This window comes from Triturus cristatus, chromosome 1_2 (assembly GCF_964204655.1).
Source record: "Triturus cristatus chromosome 1_2, aTriCri1.1, whole genome shotgun sequence".
NCBI lineage: Eukaryota > Metazoa > Chordata > Amphibia > Caudata > Salamandridae > Triturus > Triturus cristatus.
Window position 1 is genome coordinate 799845660 of NC_140580.1, and position 12169 is coordinate 799857828.

Consider the following 12169-nt stretch of genomic DNA (forward strand, 5'->3'; position numbering starts at 1 on the left):
TGTGACTTTGAACTACGGGAGACTTCAAAGACATGCCTTTGAAGGGAACAGAGGTCCTCCCTTCCTGCCCTGGCTCCAAGCTCACTACAAGGGTGTATGAAGCCATTTTTGTGGGAACAGGAACCCAGGCAATTTTGGTGTAAGTGAGGCTGAGTCCAGCTCCTACCTCCCATCCTTCCAGGATTGCCCATCAAGTCACACCTAAGCTCCCATTGTGTGTCGCTGTCTAGGGGAAACACACAAAGCCCAACTGTTACACACCTCAGACATGTGAACAGAGACAGGCAGCAGACATCAAATGGTTAAAGTAAGAAAATGCTAACTTTCTAAAAGTTAGGAAACTGAAGGGGGTTTGGGCCAATTGTTTGTCAGGAAGGCTAGGCCACTGAATAATTGTGAAACAACAAAGAAAATGCCAGTACTGAAATCCCTTCTTGACAAGAAATTATTTGTGATTATGTGGTCCCAAAACTTAATCAGCTTGATCACGGTTTTGTTTTTTTAATTAATAATCAAAACATTTGTTTCGACCTTTTTTTTGTGGATACTGCCATAAACATTCAAACATCAAAGACAATCACATCAACAAATAGTGGACATTTTTGACCTAAAACACATTCTAACACAAAGTGAAATGCAAACAATAATATAAACAATAAAAACTGAAGAATACATCAATATGCCCCAGTTCTAACATTTAACAGTGCCAACAAGCCTCAATTGATTGAACTAATAATCTGGGCTCTCTTTGAAAATCTATGCACCAGGGGTTTAATCATACCATATTACTTATTGCCTTGAAAAGAGAAGGGGACCCAAACAAGTCCCTCAATTACTAAAGGGATCCTTTTAAGCCCTCAAAAATACTTTTTTTGAAGGAGGACTCCATGGTGATTTGATAATTATCAACACGTTTCAAACCCTAGTAGATTTGAGGGTTCTTGTCAGGACATCGAACTGTAAGACTTTTTTTTTTCTTATATTCCGTCACCGCTGGCTATAATATAAGCGATGAATTAGGGGGACTTTTTCATTTTTAAAACATATGCTGTTTTTGTTAGAAAGCAGCAACAGCTTCAGCTTTAATTGTCCAAATTTCGGATTGAAGTTAGTTTCCTAATTCCAAGATGGCAACTTTTCTTTTCGCTCATTTTGTAAATATTTACACCCATTAGCTGGACACAGTCTGTAAAAAAATTAGGTAGAGAAGTACTATGGTAGCTACTCACCACTATGTAAACTACAAATCAAAGTAATACACTCATTGGATGATGTCATCAGTGATTTCATTAACAAAGTCATTTGAGATGCCATGAGTGGTGTCATAAATGATGTTATAAAACATGTCATGAGTGATCTAATATGTGAGGTCATAAGCAGTGGATGGCGGGGGCGCAAATTATATTTAGCACTGATAACTACAACTGTTGAATTGCTGTATTTTTTTTTAATCACAACGTTAATATTGTCACTGGCATATTCACCGAACTATGAAGTTCCTTTGAAGTTAGTTTTTTTGAGTGAATTTACAAGTTTTTTGTTTTGTTTACTATAGACAGATCTTTTTATCACATCCTACTATAATGTTGCTTTATCCTTTGGGTTTTGTAGTGAATTTATATGGTTTTCTAATGTAAAGTAATATGTTTTTACCATATGAAAAGCCAACCCCCCGCTGTGCACAGCCTTTGGCCACAGGACCTTATATTTTTTAAAGGGGAGGAGTTCATATGCCCCCTCCCGAGCCTTTTAAGGCTCTGGGGACCCCATCCCCCAAGACCACTACTTAAATTAAAGGGGAGGGAGGCCTGCATGGCCCCCTTCCCTGAGCCTTCATAGGCCCTAGGGACCCCATCCCCCACATCCTTTTTAAATGAAAGGGAAGCCTTGTTAGGACGTGGGATCCCATTCCACAGGGCCCTTTTCTGAAAATGACCCATGTTAGGCGCTGGGGACTCCCTCTCCTCAGGGGATGCTTATTTTAATTGAAGAGGAGTGGGGCCATGTGTCCCATATCCCTGAGCCTTCTTCAACCTTGGGTACCCGCATCACCTAGGGCCATTTTTTAAATGAATGGGAGGGGGTCATGTGGCCCTACTTCCCAAGCCTTATTAGGCCCTAGAGACCCCATTCCCCAGGGGCCCTTTTTAAAATTAAAGAGGAGTGGGGCATGTGGCCCCCTCCCTGAGCCCTGTTAGGCCCTGTGGCCCCATTCCTCCAGGGCTGGTTATTCAAGTTAAAGGGGAGAAGCACCACTTGTCCCTCTCCCAATCCTTTTTAGACCCCGGGTACCCAATGCACCAGGGACTACACTGTAAACGGTGGGTGTGCTGGTGCCCACCCAGGGCACCCATCATATAATCATTGGGGGCTGTGGAAGGAGCCCCAAGTTTCCACTGCCCCAGCTGGCTCACATCATGCAGCGGAAGCTGGCATTGCTCCAATGCGGTGGGAGCAGCTACTAATGCTGCTCCCTCTCGATGAGAGCAATATTTTGATATGTTTGCCTACATGCATCAGTGCGGGCAGGAAAATGGATCAAAAGTCACACTGCTCCCATTCCCCATGCAATGGCAGGCCTAAGACATGTTCATAAAGCTACTTCAGTGGGTGGCATAATAAGTGCAGCAGGCCCACTAATAGCATTTAATTTAAAGGGTCTGGGTACAGGCTTTACCACTTCACTAAGGATGTGTAAGTAAATTAAATATGACCATTGAGTGTAAGCCTATGTTACCATGTTTTAGGGAGTGAACACACACACTTTAGCACTGGTTAGCAAAAAGACCCAAGGCCAACAAAAATGAGATAAGCAAAAATGGAGGAGTAGGGCAAAAAGGTTTAGGGGAAGACAACCTTAAGTTTGACAGTCCTAACTAACAAGTACTCACTAATTTTTCACTGGTAAACTAATGGTCACATTTCTAATTTGAAAAGAAGAGGAGACACTTTTTTCCCCAAAGTTCAAGATTTAGGGCCTGATTTAGATCTTGGCAGACAGGTTATTTCAGTGGAAGGGATCTCCGTCACAGTTGACAGAGGAACCCATCTGCCAAGACCTAAATCAGACCCTTACTTTTTATTTCTATAATGAGCATTGTAGAAAAAAATATATGATTCAGAACGTACTGATTTTATTCACCATATCCATTTTTTATCTTTCTCTTCATTGTTAATCAGTTCAGCACTTATGATGATAAGAATAGAAAGAGTTAGCAGATGTTTTCCGACATAGGTGCCGATTCCGATCCGGTGAAACCCGGGTACAAATGGTCGTACGGAGCGTTTTCTCCGTTCGACTCGTACCCGGGAAAAACACCTTACAAACTCGCAAGTACAAATCGCACAGAAATACCATTTCAGTACGAGTCGTAAAAACTGCCGGGAAATTGAGGACGACGCGAACAAGGACCACCGGTACGCGACGGACAGCGATGGACCCCAACCTATGTGTCATCCTGGCCCTCATAGCCTATGACCTCGTGTTCAGAAACCGACGCAGACGCCGCAGAAGGTCAGAACAACCCCCAGGGGCAAGGGGGGGTTGCAAGGGGGAGGAAACATAACCCACACCCCACAAAATACTAATACATCCTGCACATTAATTACCTCCATGGTCTGGTCACTTCGGGGGCGTGGCCACCAATCCCACGTCCCGCCACAACGGAAGTGGACGTGGACGCGTACCCGTCACCTCCACAATGGTGGTACGGGATGTACCCACGCCCCCAGAGTGTGGGTACGGTCCGTACACGCGTACCCCTACATCACCACTACAATGGTGGTACAGACCGTACCCACGCCCCTCAGAGCGTGGGTACGGTCCGTACACACGTACCCCTACATCACCACTACAATGGTGGTACGGACCGTACCCACGCCCCTCAGAGCGTGGGTACGAGCCGTACCACCATTGTAGTGGTGATGTAGGGGTACGCGTCTACGGACCGTACCCACGCCCCAAGAGCGTGGGTACGGTCCGTACACGCGTACCCCTACATCACCACTACAATGGTGGTACGCACTGTACCCACGCTCTGGGGGCGTGGGTACAGTCCGTACACGCGTACCCCTACATCACCACTACAATGGTGGTACGGACCATACCCACGCCCCTCAGAGCGTGGGTACGGGCCGTACCACCATTGTAGTGGTGATGTAGGTGTACGCGTGTACGGACCATACCCACGCCCCCAGAGTGTGGGTACGGGCCGTACCACGCCTACCCCTACAGCCCCATTACATGATGGATACAAGGCGTGCACACGCCACGGATGTAGGTGTACGGCTTGGTGCAGCACATCAGCTGTAAATTGGGGGTTGTGTATGCCCAGGACAGCAGTGTACCACAGCAAGGGCGCAAGTGGGTGGGTGGGTGGTTGCAGAGGACTCCCAGCAGTGCCCAGACATATGAGGGGTGGGTGCCCATCACTCCCAGCAGTGCCCAGACATATGAGGGGTGGGTGCAGAGGACCCCCAGCAGTGCCCAGACATATGAGGGGTGGGTGCCCATCACTCCCAGCAGTGCCCAGACATATGAGGGGTGGATGCCAATCCTTCCCAGTAGTGCCCAGACATATGAGGGGTGGGTGCAGATGACCCCCAGCAGTGCCCAGACATATGAGGGGTGTGTGCCTATCACTCCCAGCAGTGCCCAGACATATGAGGGGTGGGTGCAGAGGACCCCCAGCAGTGCCCAGACATATGGGGGATGGGTGCCTATCACTCCCAGCAGTGCCCAGACATATGAGGGGTGGGTGCCCATCACTCCCAGCAGTGCCCAGACATATGAGGGGTGGGTGCCCATCACTACATATGAGGGGTGGGTGCCTATCACTCCCAGCAGTGCCCAGACATATGAGGGGTGGGTGCCTATCACTCCCAGCAGTGCCCCGACATATGAGGGGTGGGTGCCTATCACTCCCAGCAGTGCCCAGACATGTGAGGGGTGGGTGCAGAGGACCCCCAGCAGTGCCCAGACATATGAGGGGTGGGTGCCTATCACTCCCAGCAGTGCCCAGACATATGAGGGGTGGGTGCCCATCACTCCCAGACATATGAGGGGTGGGTGCCTATCACTCCCAGCAGTGCCCAGACATATGAGGGGTGGGTGCCTATCACTCCCAGCAGTGCCCAGACATATGAGGGGTGGGTGCAGAGGACTCCCAGCAGTGCCCAGACATATGAGGGGTGGGTGCAGAGGACCCCCAGCAGTGCCCAGACATATGAGGGGTGGTTGCCTATCACTCCCAGCAGTGCCCAGACATATGAGGGGTGGGTGCAGAGGACTCCCAGCAGTGGACAGAGACATGGGGGGGTGTACATCATCATCAGATGACCACAGCTCAATGGGTGAATGTATGTATCCCTAACTTAGGACAATGATGATAGTGTCATAACAACACATCACTGACAGCAGTGACCCACTCCCAGAAGGATGGATGTCTTTCCCCCACTGCATGACACACCACATGTGGGTGTGAGGACAAATAACACATGCATACCCACCCCTGGCAGATGCAGCACAATACACACACTGAGATCATGCCACAAGACTGTATAGTCATGTCACTGCCTAATAAACTAAGAGAGACAAAGAGAACACACACTGTCACGCACATCCCAGGACTGATAGGAATGTTCAGGTGCTGGGCTAGCCACCAAGATGTTGTCTGTCATGGAAGGAATAGGGTGGAGTTCCCACAGATACAATGCCCACAATTGTCAGTCAGGTGTTCACATACCCAGCAGAACAAGTACCATATGTGTACTAGGCTGGGATTACACACATGCATTGTGCGGAAAAGGGACAAATTATCCATGAAGGCATGGCAAAATACTCTATACACAAGTACAGTGAGTACCAAGGATGGCACAGACGATGCAGCCGGACACATTGCTGAGCAGGCATGGCCACAGTTGAAGGGATCCATCACCAACAAAGGACATGTAGACACAGGGCAACACAACAATTGTGCAACTCTCTGCAGGGGAGATGTCAGGTGCCACAGAGGAAGAAACACTCCTTGGGACAATGTCTCCAAACACAAAGAGCATACATGACAAATAATCTTTGCAGAGACCTTGTGATGGCACGCAGATACCAGGTTCCACCCCATGAGCAGCAGACTACAACATTTCCCTTAAACATAACACATGCCCACAACCCCAACTCCTGTAGCATCAGCATCAACATCAATACCTGAAATGCAAGACTTTTCAAACGAAAAAGAAAATACTTTATTCAGCATGAAAATAATAATGTGCAAACGAGACTATTCACAAAGGCCAATGGCCAGTCCAAAAGTCCATATCATCAGTCCTTGGGGGGGACACATGGCCATGCGTCTAACCCCGGGCGTAGCACTACGCTTCGCCCACGTAGTGTACGTAGCGCTGCCTGCTTCGCACTTTCCGAAGTAGGCGAAGCAGGGCAGCGCTACGCACACGCCGAGGGCGAAGCGTAGCTGCTTGCCACCCGCCACCCACCTCCCGCCCGCCCTTCTTTTAAATAATATAAGCAATGAAAAATAAATTAAAGTAAGTCGACTTACCCGTAAGCGCGGCGTCTCCGGGGCTCCCTCTTTCTGTTTCTGATTTCTTCTGGCAAATGCGCATGCGCGGACACCCGCGCATGCACATTTCTCGCGAGAAATGCGCATGCGCGGGCGTCCGCGCATGCGCATTTGCCAGAAGAAATCAGAAACAGAAAGAGGGAGCCCCGGAGACGCCGCACTTACGGGTAAGTCGACTTACTTTAATTTATTTTTCATTGCTTATATTATTTAAAAGAAGGGCGGGCGGGAGGTGGGTGGCACGTAGTGGGGCTACGCGAAGCGCGTAGTGTGCGTAGATTTGGGCACACTACGTGCTGCTTCACGTAGCCCCACTACGCCCACTACGCCCACCCTTACATGCGTCTCCCCTAGCTTGCCTGCACATCACAAGACTGTGTCGTCGACTGGGGGGGGCATCATGTGGGGAAGGACCAGGCACCGCAGGGACAGGAGGGGGAAGGGTAGGTGTGGTGGGTGCAGGGACGGACGACTCCACCACAGGGGGTGGGGCAGCGCCAAAGGTGGAGGCGAGCTCGGCACTGCACACTTCTGCCAGTTCTTCAAGCGTCTCCCCTGCACCCGGAGAAACTACAGGCCCCAAGGAGGGGGGGGTCGGAGGGATGGGTTGCAGCGCTACTGGGGGAGAGGGTGGGGGACTTAACTCCCCTACCCGTGGAGTGCCTTGACCATTTGCATCCAGGTGAACTAGTGGGGCTGAGGCCCAGCCCAGCAAAGTAGGCCTCCTTCTCCGAATCTGGGGCAGAGGAGCCAAGGGGAGTGACATCGGAGGGACTGGGGAGTGAGTCATGTGGACGAGGACTGTGGCTGCGTGCCTGCCTGTGTGCCCCAGACCCAGTGGGTGTGCCTGCTTCCCCCTGAGTGTGCGTGTCAGGAGGTGTGTGCTTGCCCTTACGTGGTGGTGTGCTGCTTCTGTCTGGTGGGGTGTGTGTGTGTGGATGTCTTGGTGTGCTTGGGACAGGCATGGGTGTGGGACTTGTGGATGGGGCAGGGGTAGGGTGGGACGCAGCGCTGCAGGTGACTCGCTACTGCCATCAGTGACGAGTCCAGGGACCTCAGCAACATCCGTTGGTCAGACATCGCTGATGAAATGTCCTCCATGTACGACACCATCTGGGTCAGCAGTCTGGTGTGGCCATGGAGGACAGTCAGGATCGATGTCTGCCCAAATTGCAACTGCCGCTGAATGTCCACAGACTCAGCAATCAGGGCAGCAGGGGGGGCAGGGGGTGCGGTGCCTGGCACGAAGGGGACACAGTGTGGCCTAGCACGGACAGAAGGGCGGTGAGCAAGTGGGAGGGCGGTGATGGGAATGGAGGGGACGGCGAGAGATGTACTGCTGCTTTCAGCTGTGGGAGCAGCCTCCGCCCCCTCTGGGAGCTCAGCCTCGGACCCGTCTGCCTCGTAGTCAGTGTTGGTACTGGGCAGGTCCTCTGCCTCACTCCCCTCACCCTCCGTGCCACTAGATTCCACCGACTCCTCAGCAGTGGTGGCATCACTGCTCGATCCCTCCTCCACGTCCATGCCGGTGTCTCCCTCGGTGTCCTCCGATGATGCTGTGGGCAAGGTGAAGAGACAGGAAAAAATCAGTCACCTGTATACATCTGACACATGAGTCCAAACAAAATAGGCAACAGTGCATATCAGGAAAGGCATCATGAGTAATATCTAGGATACTCCCCACATATGTAAGCCCTGCACTCCCCAGTTGGTTGACCCACCATGCCACTTGGAAACAATGAAAATTAGGACATAACAGCAAATAACTTGAAATCACAAGATCATGAGAAGCTAATGTCTGGGATCAGTTGAGCACAGCAAGACTATTAAGTCATGCCACCTCTTGTTCACTGTGAAACAAACAGTATTGTCGCACCCAAGGCCAAATACCACATGCCAATGCAGAACGTGTCCCCACACTCAGAGACCTGTGAGTACTTTTGACACCCCAAAGAAATACTTTGTGACTCCTGGAGAATCACAACCCTTTACACAATGGACATGTCTAGCATGTGTGAATGTGGCACTCTGTGAACACAACACACATGTGTCTGTATAGCAGAAGTCACACAAGGAGATGCACACCAAACTACATGTACACAGTCATTGTCTGAGCTGCCAGACTCATTCAAATCAACCACTGTTAGGCAGAAATGGCGTATCAGTTAGTACATATGCATGGCACCAGGGTGGTTTGGATGACTTGACACTCGTAAGTTGGTATCAGCAACTAACCCAAATGCTAGCACACTGTGGGAACATGTATATGTAGGAACTCCAAACAAGTTTTGTTCAAACTGTGCCTTACTTTAAAATGTGCCAGCGTTTCCCTGGAAAGTGTAAAGGTGGTGTCTTGTGCACTTCCTTGGGAGACATCTGTCATGCAGGCACATCATTGTCCTTCACAACCAAACAACAAGGTCAAGCATATGAAACATTGAGACATGTTGACAGGTGTAGTGAGCGCCAATGGACCTTTTCTCTGAGTAACAACTTGAATAATGTCATTTGTCACATGGCTATCCGTCACCTGATCACACAGTTGGCTACACATATGACCTACTGACTGTCATCTGGAGTGGCACACATGTCCACACCCAGGACAATGCATAAGCTAATGGGCCTGCAATTGCTTAGCAAATAAGCCTAGCTGTACTGTGGGATTCCCCTCATAGCAAGCCAGAATGTACCCACAGATGTCAGCACACAAAGTCACAACTGTGTAGCATCTGAACCACACACAGGTGCCAAAAATGTACAAGCAGGATACATGATTGTCAAAAACTGACACAGGCAATGAAGCACCAACATTAAGCACTGGCCAACATCACGGGGGCACTGCACGATGACTTTCTGTACTGCGAATCATCACACACAAGTCAGAACTGGCAATGAAACATCAGGGTTGAACATGTACGCCCCTCCCGCACACACCCACCTATACCTGAGTCAATGTGACTGATACCGATCAAGAAGCGAAACCTCTTATTCAGGGTTACAATAACTGTGCTTGAAAACTAGCTTCATTAACACGACATCACCTTGTAGGGCTGCCAAAACATATTGGTCACAAACAAACATCAACAGATTGTTGTGAATAGGCACACAGGCACTGCCCAGTGTGAGTATGCACAAGCAAACTGGTGTATCCCTGTCCAGTGGGCAAATGTATCACACATGTGAAAACTACTACCTAGGCCAGGGAACAATGCCACAGAGGCAGAGCCATGATGAATCCACAGTGAATGTGCACAGTGTTGGATCACACACATGAGTAGGAGGGCAGGCTGTGTCAGGGAACTGTAGTGTGCACACTGCTCCATGGTCCTGGAATGAGCTGACTGTTACAGGAGCAACCGTCCCGGCACTATGCATATATCTCACTTATGCACATCATGTCTGAGGCCACAACATTGGTAATGCATGCAGCAAGTCTGTTCATTTGAACCCTCACACTCCTATGTTGGGACTCAGCATCAGTGCCAATAATGATGCACCCCCAAATGACTGAACAGGACAGGGCACAGGCAGAGCACCCCCACACATGATGCTGAAAGCAGTGTGCACCTTGATAAACTGGCAGCCTAGATGACCATGTGCAATAGTGATAACACACAGACCAGGTAACACATGTCAAGGAGGGGAAGGGAGGAAGAACAGCACAGGTTGACTTGGGGGAACAGGATATGCACTGCACATATATAGCCTGGCAGTGTATCCAGGCGACTGAGCAGCTACAAAAGCTGGCGACACACAACAAACACACATGTACCTACCCCCTTCCTGCTGCTGTAACTCCTGTATCTGCCTATCCAGGTCAGGGAAGACCACCGCCAGGACATGCTGCATCTGGTGGGTCAGGCGCCGGCGCCCGCCATGCTTGCGGGGAGACTCCTCCTTCAGCATGACCCGGGCGATCCTCCGGGTCCAGCACCGGATGTCCTGCCATCTCTTCCTCACTTGTGGCAGGCGCCGACTGCGACCCTCCACCGATTGCACGGCCTTGACGGCATCCTTCCAGATCTTCCCCTTGTGGTAGGGGGATACCTCTGTGGATGACAAAGTGGGACAACATCACTACACCTGCACCATGTCACAGAGACACACATTAGAACATCTTAGATTTGTTGCACAGGGCATAGTATGCTGGCAAGTAATAGCACCTTAGTCATAGGGACTTTTTCCACTGTGGACGCACAAATGCACTACATGGCATAGTAAGTACACAGGTGGCATGAGGGGTGCGAAACAATCCCTGATCATGGCACACACTGTGCATCCCAAGCAACACAAGGCTGATGGACAGCACTGCAAAGCAGTCACATGCCCCAGGCCACTGATGAAACCTCAGCAGAGTACACAGACATACACAGGCACACATCAATCACCTGCCATTGGCAACAGCGGATGCAAACCTCACTCTGCACATGTGCCACTTGCCAGGGGGGGGTCACAGGTGTGGGGCTAGCTCAGCAAGTCAGACACACAGCACGGCTTACTTCACACATCAGATGGATTGAGCAGTTGCCTCCTCCATGCAGCTGTGGTGCAACACTCCACATAGACACTCACCCACATGACAAGAAACATTCACACACATCAATGTCCAGGGGGCGTACACATCATTTGGATACTCTCACCACTCTCACCACAGCTCCACTCAACTCTTACACACCTCTGTGGGTGCAGTCACCTGTCACACCGGGGTGACCACTGAATCACCGCAGGACAATAGAACAAGAATGCCCAAGAGGATTAGGCTGGCTGAAGGTGCCATGCACTATGCAGTGAATGTCACAGTAAGCACAATGCAAGTGAGGAGTGCACACATGAACTACATCAAGCCCTGCATGAGAGACATAAGCCACCCCCCCCGGGACCCACTCCAACCAACATTGCATGTCTGTCACACCTGGCCACAATGCCAGAAGTGACAGACACAATGAAGGTGCACAGGCAAAGGTAGTGGAGTCAGCACTCACCTGCTCCCCTGGTCGACCATACAGCATGGGGTACCGTGGGAGGATCACATCCAGCAGGGCCTCGTTCTCCTCCTGGGTGAAAGGCCGGGCCCTCTCCACAGTCCTTGACATGGTGCCAGAGGGAGACAATAAAGCAGCAGTGGTATCGACTGACATGTTGTGCAGGCAAGTGCCCTCTCATGGGTTCTGGCTAGGCCTGGGCGAAAATTTCGTTCCGTTCGCGGAAATTGAGATAATTTGACATTTTCGCGTTCCGCGGAAAGTGCGAAAATGTCAAAATTTCCGCATTCCGCAGCTTACCGATAGTTTGGTTCTTGCTCGCGCTGTAAAATAATACATTCTCGCGCGTGCGCGATCGCCTTACCTGAATCCCTGCGTTCGCCGACAAGTTTTCTTGATACGGTCGCGTTCTCCATGAGATGTTGTATTGTTTTTAGCCATTTGCGCTGTCTCGCGACAGTTCGCGCCCGCAGTGACGTCATGCGTCGTGCGATCACGTCTTTCTTCTCGCGATCATGCACCGCAAGACAACTGAAATCAAGATGGCCGCGCCAGCGAGCAACCACATGGGTAAGTTGGCGAGCCGCAACCATGCAGAAAATCTCGCGAACA